We start from the raw sequence: 10,231 nt of genomic DNA, 5'->3' as shown, positions 1-10,231 counted from the left end.
CTTCCAAGTCGTTCCACCACATGCGTAAGCCCAAAGGGACTCTGTTTATAATGGCCCCAGATAAACTCTTACTTGTGCTCATTCTGCACATTTATTAAGGTGATTTAGACGAAAGCAAAAAATCTTTATTTTGACTCCAAAACTATTTTTCCCGTTTTCCTTAAATTTTGAGAAAAGAAAGACTAACTTTCCCAATACGGCCTTTCAGCTCTTCAGGGATGAAGATTTTAAGGCAGTGGGGTTTTAACCGGCCAAAAGGTAAGAAAAAATGGTCAAAAGCGGTCGTTTGTGCAAAGACAGCCTTCCGGCGTCCCTTTCGGGAACATTCGGCTATTTTCGCAAAATGGCATCATCCGACTCTTTTATGAAAGAAGCAATATATGTATATATATTATTTTTTATTTTTATTTTTATTTTTCATTATATATATTATTATTTGCAAAAATAGGAAGTTGGACCCGATAAGGGTCGCCTACGTATCTCACATCCGGTGGGAATCAAACCGACGTAGTTCGGGTAAGAAAAATTAATTGAATCCAATTTCTTTCCTCAAAAATCAAAATTTGGCAGCGTTCTCACATTATTTGGACATTGGTTTTTCTTAAGTGAGCAGCTCTCAGTTTTTCAAAATTCTCGTTTTCACCCACCGGTCAACATGCAAATTCGAAGCAAATTAGATGTGCCAATACACAAGATGTAGCAGGATGGTCTTTTTGTTCCAGGTTGCTTTTCCTAGACGGGCTCAACCCCTGTGTTGAGCCCCCTAAGTCAAATGCAACGTGATGCAAATAAGCGTTTCCTACTAGGGATCCGGCATGAAGTCACATTTTACTAAGTTTCAAACTTGGCTTTGTTCTAGACCTGGCTTACCCGAGCGGACAACTCGAGTCGAGGAGGGGGCTACGTACCGGGGACCCGCGGGATCGTCCGGATTTGTAACTTATCCGAGCCTCTTTCTACTTGGGCATGACACTAACAGAATAGGGAGTCTCAAACCAGTGAGCTGCATCCCCGAAGGTAAGAAGAGAAGGGTTTCGGCACAGTTTATATATACAGTCAAATAATATCAAAGTGGTAACACACATCATTTTGCACATGAAGCACATATCACATATAAATATCCGATAATAAACAAAGCCAAATAGAACAATTATTCTAAGCTCGAATTTCTAACCCTGAACCAGTGGTTCTGGGTTGACATATAGATTCCCCAGCAGAGTCGCCAGAGCTGTAACACCTCTTTTTTCCGCCCCGCGAGGGGGTGAAGGAGTTTTTTCCAATTAAAGGAGAATCGAAACGGAATTTGTTTATTTATTTTCAGAGTCGCCACTTGGGAGATTTAGGGTGTCCCAAGTCACTAATTTAATCCCGAATCGAGGAAAAGAATGACTCTGTATTACAGTCTGCGAACCAGAAATCCGGATAAGGAATTCTGTTAACCCGGGAGAAGGTGTTAGGCATTCCCGAGTTCCATGGTTCTAGCACGGTCGCTCAACTGTCTTATTCGGCTTAAATATCTGATTTTATACATGTTGAACCTATGTGTGAATTTTAACTTTTAACCGCTTTTATCATTTACTGTTTTTTTTAACAAGAATTGCAACATCGTGGAAACACATCTCGAACCACGTCACATTCAATGCACCCGTGGTTGTTGGCATATTTCAACTCTGTTGAGATTGGGATTCGGGTCACATAAATGTGCACCCGAGTTTAAGAAGATAACATTATTAAATACGCGCCTAAAGCGACTAACGTGTCATTATTTTGGGTAGGGCCATGAAATTTGCTAAACGGCCCGTCCCGGAATCTAAGAATTTTAAAGCAAATATTTACTGAGGGCCCCGCAAGTTTTGCATTTTTATTCGGCAAGGCTCATCTCATTCTTATTATTAAAAGGGCAATCCTAGAAGTGGCTAAGGTTTTCTATTAAATTTGTCTCTAAATATGAAAAAAATAAAGTCCTAATTAGTTCAACATGCTTGAAAAGTCCGGGCCCTTTAATAACTTTTGCAAATTCGATTAGTTCCAAAATGTTGTTACAGAGTAAAATGTACCGGAATCCTGGCATGATTCGAGCCACCGGAAATTGCTAACTCACCACATCACGCGAGCCTACTCTTGCTCGTTACCTTAGCTAACAATCTTAGACTTACAACTATGCTTCTTTTTCCTTAAAGTGTTGCAATACCTTTTGAGTAACAATCGAGGGTAAGATTAATGCTAAGATCTAGTTGATCGAGAACTCAAACAATCATGCTACAATCCGAGATTAGTTAAAAACCTACTAGCCATTTCCGGGATCAAACCGCAAGTGCTATTTTGCAAATTATCGGAAGTTATATCCAACATTCATTACATGGCCAAGTTCTGATTGAATACGAGCTAAACTACATTACTCCAATACACTATCTAACGCCTAGCAGTTTTATGCAGTCCCTTACAAACAACTAGAATGATGAAACTATATTTTTACAAATTACATATTCAACAATGCCTTAAGGAACTAAATAAAACAGTAACAACGGGTTTTAAACAAAACAGATCTGCTTTTTCTGGTTTCCATTTCAACCTCAACTTTCACATGAATTCATGCTTCACATTTTTTCGGCTTACAACAAATAGGATAAAGTCGTGTACCTAATAGAGGAATAGAAATAGAGTAGAAAAAGAAGTCAGCTGCAGTTGCAATAGCACAATAGCAGATTCAGCAAACAGCAGTATCCAAAAACAGCCCAGCAAATAGATCAAGACCCAACAGCAGCTTCAGAAAATACCATGCAGCAACACCAAATGACCCAAAAAAACTTGAGTTTGCAACAGAAGATAGACCCACAGATTTCCAGAAAAATTCCCACAGCTCTCAATGCCACAGTAACTGAGGTAAATACTGATTTTTTAATAGCAAAATGAAGCAGATTTTTCCTTCTTAAATATCAAAACCACTGAACTTTTGTGTAGGAACCTCTAGCCTATTCCCCCTATTAAAGTTAAATATCCAGTTTTTATCCTCTTCTTTTCTCTCTGGTCTCTTAAGATTTTAGCCAAAAGAAAAATCAGCCCTTTTTCTCTAAAAATCAGCCTATTAATAGGCCAGAAATGGCAAGCCCCCAGGCTGCCTTGATCCCTTCAGCTTTTCCTGCCCATACCCCTTTGATTCCCATGCCTAAGTGTCCTTTATTGATCCCCACTATGTTGTCCCTCATGCTTGTCCTATTTGTTTTAATCAAGAGTCATTGGTGTATTATAATACTCACTTAATTCCCATGTCTTGTTGTTTTGTTCCCCATTGTCATTAAAATAAGCTGAATGAGTGACCCCTAAGCAGACCCCATCCTTAACAACCTGTTAGTATGTTACTAAATTCCCAGAATTACCCCTTAACCCTTGCATATTACTGTACTACCCTAAGCCTTACTTGTCTGAACTTACCAACTATATAAGCTTAACACTGATTTCTGATTGATCTCCTAGATTTCTACAGCTATATCTAATACTCAGCCTAAGTTCAACTTAAAATCAGATTACAAAGGGGTGTCAATCAGGTGAAATAAGTTGATCAAATTGGGGAACCAATCCTGATCAACTTAAATCAAACAAACAACAGGGAGCAAAAATGATGAAACAGTGGCAATCAGGTTTCCATGGTCAACTATAAAGAACATGGGATTACTGAATGAACGAGCAATCTAGTTCAAAGACAAAAACTGAACATATTCAACGGGTTCATTACAAGTTAGCATAGCAGATGCTGAACTGGTGTATACATGGAGAACATCAATGAACTATTATCATGTATCCTCTGATTTTAAACAAATTAATTGACGACACTTATTTGAACGACTATACAAGCTATAATATACAACAGGCAATCAAATAAAACATTAAAACAAACTAAACACTATCTCAGGGTTCATAGATTTGACAGAAAAATCAGAAACAAACCACCAAACATGAAAGATAGATAGAATCCACAAGAGAACAAAAGAAAAGGGAAAATTACCTCAGGGATTTGAAATTAAAACTGCCTCAGGCTCGAACTCGGACTCGACCATTTTTGGGGTCGAATGGACTTTAATCGAAGTGTTCTCAACTGAGAACACCTCGGTTAAAGTCTATTAGACCCCTATCTTTTGTTGATTTAGACAGACCCCATAAATCTGAGTTCTAGGGTTCTTGGGGGTCTGATTTGGGATTTGTTCAGTCCTGGTCAGACTCGAACGGAACCAAGGTCATTCAGGGGGTGAGGAAGGTCAGGAGGTGTTGTGGTGTGAGTTTGGGGTCGGTTGGTGTAGATCTGTTTGTTGCTTGAATATTCGATTTAAGATTCGAGAAGTTGCAGGTTGATTCGAGGTAAACGGTTGGTGGATTCGTGTTCAGGGTGGTTGGGTGCATCAGGGGTGTTGTTTTGGTGGCCATCGGAGTCCGGGTGGCCGGGTTTATGGTGGGGGAAACCTAAGGCAGCTAGGGTTTGAGAGGGGGCTATGGGGACGAAGGTGAATAGTGTGTGAAATGGGGGGTCTGGTTGGGGCGTGAGGTGGTAGGTTGGGCTTATATATGGGGTGGATGGTGTAATCCTGGCCACTGGATCAATCAAGATCGATGGCCAGGATTAGGGGAGCTTATCCATATGGTGTCGTTTGCTTAAGTGGGGGGTCGGTTTAAGAAGGGAGTGGGTCAGGTCACGGGGGAAGCCAGGGACCGTTGGATCCATGTAGGTGAACGACTCAGATCAACTTGCCTAAAACGGCGTCGTTTCGACTTAGCAGGGGCTGCATTGGACCGTTTGATTGCAACAGATCAACGACTCTGACTTGAGGAGCCAAAACGGCACCGTTTGGTGCATCTAAAGGGTCAGGTGATCGAACTGGGTCAGTGCAGCGGATTGGGCCTGATTTTCATTTGAATTTTTGGCCCAAATACGGTATTTCCTTTCCCTATAATTAAACAAAAATTCCTAAAACCCAAAATTAAATTATACAACTATTAATTAACACTTAACAACAATTATCATACGATTTAAGACCTTTAATAAAATCGCCATGACAACAAATAGAATAAAAATGCATATTTTTGTGATTTTCACTTTTATAACCCGATTACAGTTAATTAATTCCTAAATGTATCATTTATTCCTAAATGCCCGCAACACGTATCTTTGTATTTTTAACTATTGCGAGGCGAGCATTATGGACAAAACCTTTATCAAAATGTCACGCAAATTCTCAAAATTGTGCACAGATGAAATTTGTTTCATTTTTGATTTCTTCTGAAGTAGTTTTTCCGTGAAGCAAAAATCACATGCTCACAACTATCATAATCAAAGAAATTACGCATAGTATCTTTTGACTGCATCATAATTGATAGCCATGTCGACGCATCTTCCTTCGATATCTGCTAGACATAAAGCGCCGCTGGACAACACTCTGGTCATGACATAAGGCCCTTGCCAATTTGGGGCGAACTTGCCTTTTGCTTCTATCTGACGTGGGAGGATCCATTTCAATACTTGCTGCCCAACTTCAAATTTTTTGGGGCGCACCTTCTTATTGTATGCCCTCACCATTCTTTTCTGATACAACTGGCCATGACACACTGCTGCCAATCTTTTTTCATCTATTAAGTTCAGCTGCTCTAGTCGAGCTTTGACCCATTCATCGTCGTCAATCCCGGCTTCAGCGATAATTCAGAGGGATGGAATTTCGACCTCTGCTGGTATTACTGCTTCAGTTCCGTATACCAATAAATAAGGAGTTGCACCTATGGAAGTTCGGACTGTAGTGCGATAACCCAATAAGGCAAAGGATAATTTCTCATGCCATTGTCTAGATCCTTCTACCATCTTCCTCAGTATCTTCTTGATGTTCTTATTGGCTGCTTCAACTACTCCGTTCGCCTTAGGACGATATGGGGTGGAATTGCGGTGTGTAATCTTAAACTATTGGCATACCTCTCTCATCAAATTGCTGTTAAGATTTGCACCATTATCTGTGATGATCACTTTTGGGACCCCAAACCAGCAGATGATATGGGAGTGAACAAAATCCACCACTGCCTTCTTGGTTACCGACTTGAAAGTTTTAGCTTCAACCCACTTGGTGAAGTAGTCGATGGTCACCAGAATGAACCTGTGACCGTTGGTCGTTGCCGGCTCAATAGGTCCAATGACATCCATGCCCCATGCAACAAATGTCCACGGCTCTAACATTGTATGCAATTCTGTTTGCTGAGAATGAATCAGATCTCCGTGTATCTGACATTGATGGCATTTCCTCACGAAATTGATGCAATCATGCTCCATAGTGAGCCAATAGTACCCTACTCGAAGAATCTTCTTTGCCAATACATATCCGCTCATATGTGGCCCGCAAACTCCAGCATGCACCTCTGCCATAACCGTCGTGGCTTGACCGGCGTCTATACATCTTAATAATCCCAAGTCCGGGGTTCTTTTGTACAACACTCCTCCACTGAGGAAGAAACCATTTGACAAACGCCGAAGGGCTCTTTTTTGGTCTCCAGTGGCCTGCTTCGGATATATCCCCATCTTGAGGTACTCCTTTATGTCATAAAATCATGGCTCTCCATCCGCTTCCTCTTCTACCATGCTGCATTAATCATGCTGATCACGAACCTGAATGTGCAAGGGGTCAACATACATTTTGTCAGGGTGGTGTAACATTGATGCTAAGGTGGCCAATGCATTGGCAACCTCATTATGAACTCTCGGGATATGTCTAAATTCCACTGACCGAAATTGCTTGCTTAGATCGTGCAAACATTGTCGATATGGTATGAGTTTCAAATCCCGTGTTTCCCACTCACCCTGAATCTGATGCACTAAGAGGTCCGAGTCTCCCAAGACCAAAACGTCCTGGACATCCATGTCTGCAGCTAGTCGCAGACCCAAAATGCATGCTTCATACTTTGCCATGTTGTTGGTGCAATAGAAGCGTAGCTGAGCTGTAATAGGATAATGACGTCCTGTTTCAGAAATGAGTACTGCTCCTATTCCAACCCCTTTTGCGTTTGTTGCTCCATCAAAGAAAAGCTTCCAACCTGGTTACTCGGGTAATTCCAGCTCACCCGTATGCATTACTTCTTCGTCGGGAAAATACATCCTCAAAGGCTCGTATTCTTCATCAACGGGATTCTCAGCCAAGTGATCGGCCTGCGCTTGGGCTTTCATGGTCGTCCTCATCACATAGACGATATCAAACTCTGTGAGCAAAATTTGCCATTTTGCTAACCTCCCTGTAGGCATAGGTTTCTGGAAAATATACTTTAATGGATCCAAATGGGAGATGAGATAAGTAGTATACGAGGACAAGTAGTGCTTCAACTTCTGAGCCACCCAAGTTAGGGCGCAACATGTTCTCTCGAGTTGAGTGTACTTGACCTCATACATTGTGAACTTCTTGCTAAGATAATAGATGGCTTGCTCCTTCCTTCCTATAATGTCGTGTTGCCCCAACACGCAGCCAAACGAATTCTCCAGGACTGTCAGATAAAGAATTAATGGTCTCTCTGGCTCAGGTGGAAACAACACAGGTGGATTGGACAGATACCCATTGATCTGGTCGAAAGCCTCTTGACACTCCGCCGTCTAGTCTACCGCAACGTCTTTCTTCAGCAGCCGAAATATGGGTTCACAAGTCGCCGTGAGTTGAGCGATGAACCTGCTGATATAATTTAGTCTTCCCAATAGACTCATTACCTCCGTTTTGTTCTTTGGCGGTGGCAAATCTTGGATGGATTTGATCTTGGATGGATCCAATTCAATACCCCGTTGACTGACGATGAATCCTAACAGCTTTCCTGATGGAACCCCGAAGGCGTATTTGGCCAGGTTGAGCTTAATATCATACCTTCAAAGTCTTTGAAAGAACCTCCTTAGGTCTGCTACATGGTCTTCCTGACGCCAAGACTTTATGATCACATTATCTACGTACACTTCAATTTTTTTGTGTATCATGTCGTGAAACACAGTAGTCATTGCTCGCATGTACGTTGCCCCAGCATTCTTCAGTCCGAATGGCATTACCCGGTAGCAGTAAGTTCCCCATTGTGTAATGAAAGCTGTCTTTTCCGCATCTTCTTCGTCCATTAAGATCTGATGATATCCTGTATAGCAGTCCACAAAGGATCCGATCTTGCACCCGGCGCAATTATCAATTAGGATATGGATGTTGGGCAATGGAAAATTATCCTTAGGACTTGCTTTGTTGAGATTGATGTAGTCAACACATACCCTGATTTTTCCACCCTTCTTCGGGACTAGTACCATATTGGCCAACCAATCGGGATATCGAGTGACCCGAATAACTTTTGCCTGCAACTGCTGGGTCACTTCTTCTTTGATCTTCACACTCATATCCGTCTTAAACTTCCTCAGTTTGTGCTTGACCGGAGGGTATGCCGGGTCAGTGGACAACTTGTGAACCACTAGATTGGTGCTTAATCCCGGCATATCATCGTATGACCATGCAAAAACATCTTTGAACTCAATGAGGGTTTTGATTAATTCCTCCCTGATGTTTGGCTCAATGTGGATGCTGATTTTTGTTTCTCTGACATTATCCGCATCCCCTAGATTTACAGCCTTAGTGTCATTCAGATTAGGCTTGGATTTTTCTTCAAATTGGCACAGTTCTCGGTTTATTTCTTCGAAGGCTTCATCCTCGTCATATTCAGAATCATCGTCATAACCGATCTCTTGTATAATTAAGTCGGAGTCAGATTGATTTATTAGACTAGGTCGAAGATCCGTTGTGCATGCCATGTCGTTAGAACCAGTAAAAAGAGAACTGTTCAGAAAGAAAAAGAACAAAACAAAATTAAAATGAGACAGGAAAAGAGAATTTTATTAAAAATGCAGGATAACAGGGTTCACACTTTACAAAATAAAATGGGACTTGGACTACACCCTGGAATAATCCGAAAAAAAACAAGGAAGAAAAATCAAAGCCTACTACCAGGACTCCCCCCGGATAGGAAGGGGGTGACCGTCTAATTGTTGGTTTTGGCCTCAGGCCCCACAAACTGTATGTCTGCTCTGCTGGAACCCTCTCCAACTTCTACCATATTGACATAAGCGAACAGCCTTTCGAAACTCTGATTCAAATCCCCGTCCATCCCAATCAATGGTCCGAGAATTTTTGGGACCGGTAACCCCTCGGCACTTGCTCTAATAAAGGATCTTGAGAGACGTAGAACGGGTTTGGTAAGAAACCAAACTTTCTTCTTCATTTTCCGCGCCCTCTTTACATCTGCCGCAGTCGGTTTGAACCCCAATCCAAAGGTCTCCAAATTCTTGGGCAAGGAGACAGGTTGGACAATCCCCTGAAGCTCAGCCCCCATGCCTTTCCTGGCACAAACCCATTACCCAGCATCTCTGAAATCATCATGACAGTTGCGGAAGCTACCCTGGGGTGTGGAATGCTTTCAGCCTCGGGAATCTTGTCTACTGACACTGCGTCGAAAATCTGATAAACCCATGGACTTTTGTCACTGTTGGTTTCTATGAAGGGCACAATGGCGCCTCCCATGGTGCCTGCAGTGTCTTCGCCGTGCAGCACGACATCTTGTCTATCCCACTCGAACTTGACCATTTGATGCAAGGTGGATGGCACTGCTTTAGCCGCGTGGATCCATGGTCGTCCCAACAGAAGGTTATAAGATACCACGGCATCTAATACCTGGAACTCCATGGTAAACTGGACCGGACCGATGGTCAACTCAAGTATAATATCCCCCACAGTGGTTGTTCCACTTCCGTCAAATCCTCGGACGCAAATGTTGTTCTTGTAGATTCTTCCGTGATCGATCTTCAACTGGTTCAGGGTGGATAATGGACAAATATTGGCACTTGAGCCGTTATCCACCAACGCCCAAGTAACTGCCGAATTTTCACATTTGACAGCCAAGTAGAGAGCTTTATTATGTTCCGTGCCTTCCACTGGCAGATCATCATCAGAGAATGTTACCCTGTTAACCTCAAAATTTTTATTGGCAATCGTTTTAAGGTGGTTTATTGAAATTTCATTGGGCACATGAGCTTCATTCAGTATCTTCATCAGGGCCCGGCGATGTTCATCTGAATGGATCAGTAATGATAGCAGCGAGATCTGGCCCGGTGTTTTCTTCAACTGTTCGACCACTGAGTAATCCTGCACTTTTATTTTTTTCAAGAATTCCTTAGCTTCTTCTTCTGATACAGGTTTCTTTGTCA

The sequence above is a fragment of the Nicotiana tabacum genome, chromosome 3, assembly GCF_000715075.1.
Source record: "Nicotiana tabacum cultivar K326 chromosome 3, ASM71507v2, whole genome shotgun sequence".
In the NCBI taxonomy this organism is placed as follows: Eukaryota; Viridiplantae; Streptophyta; class Magnoliopsida; order Solanales; family Solanaceae; genus Nicotiana; species Nicotiana tabacum.
The sequence above is the reverse complement of the archived record's forward strand: the minus strand, read 5'-3'. Positions refer to the sequence as shown.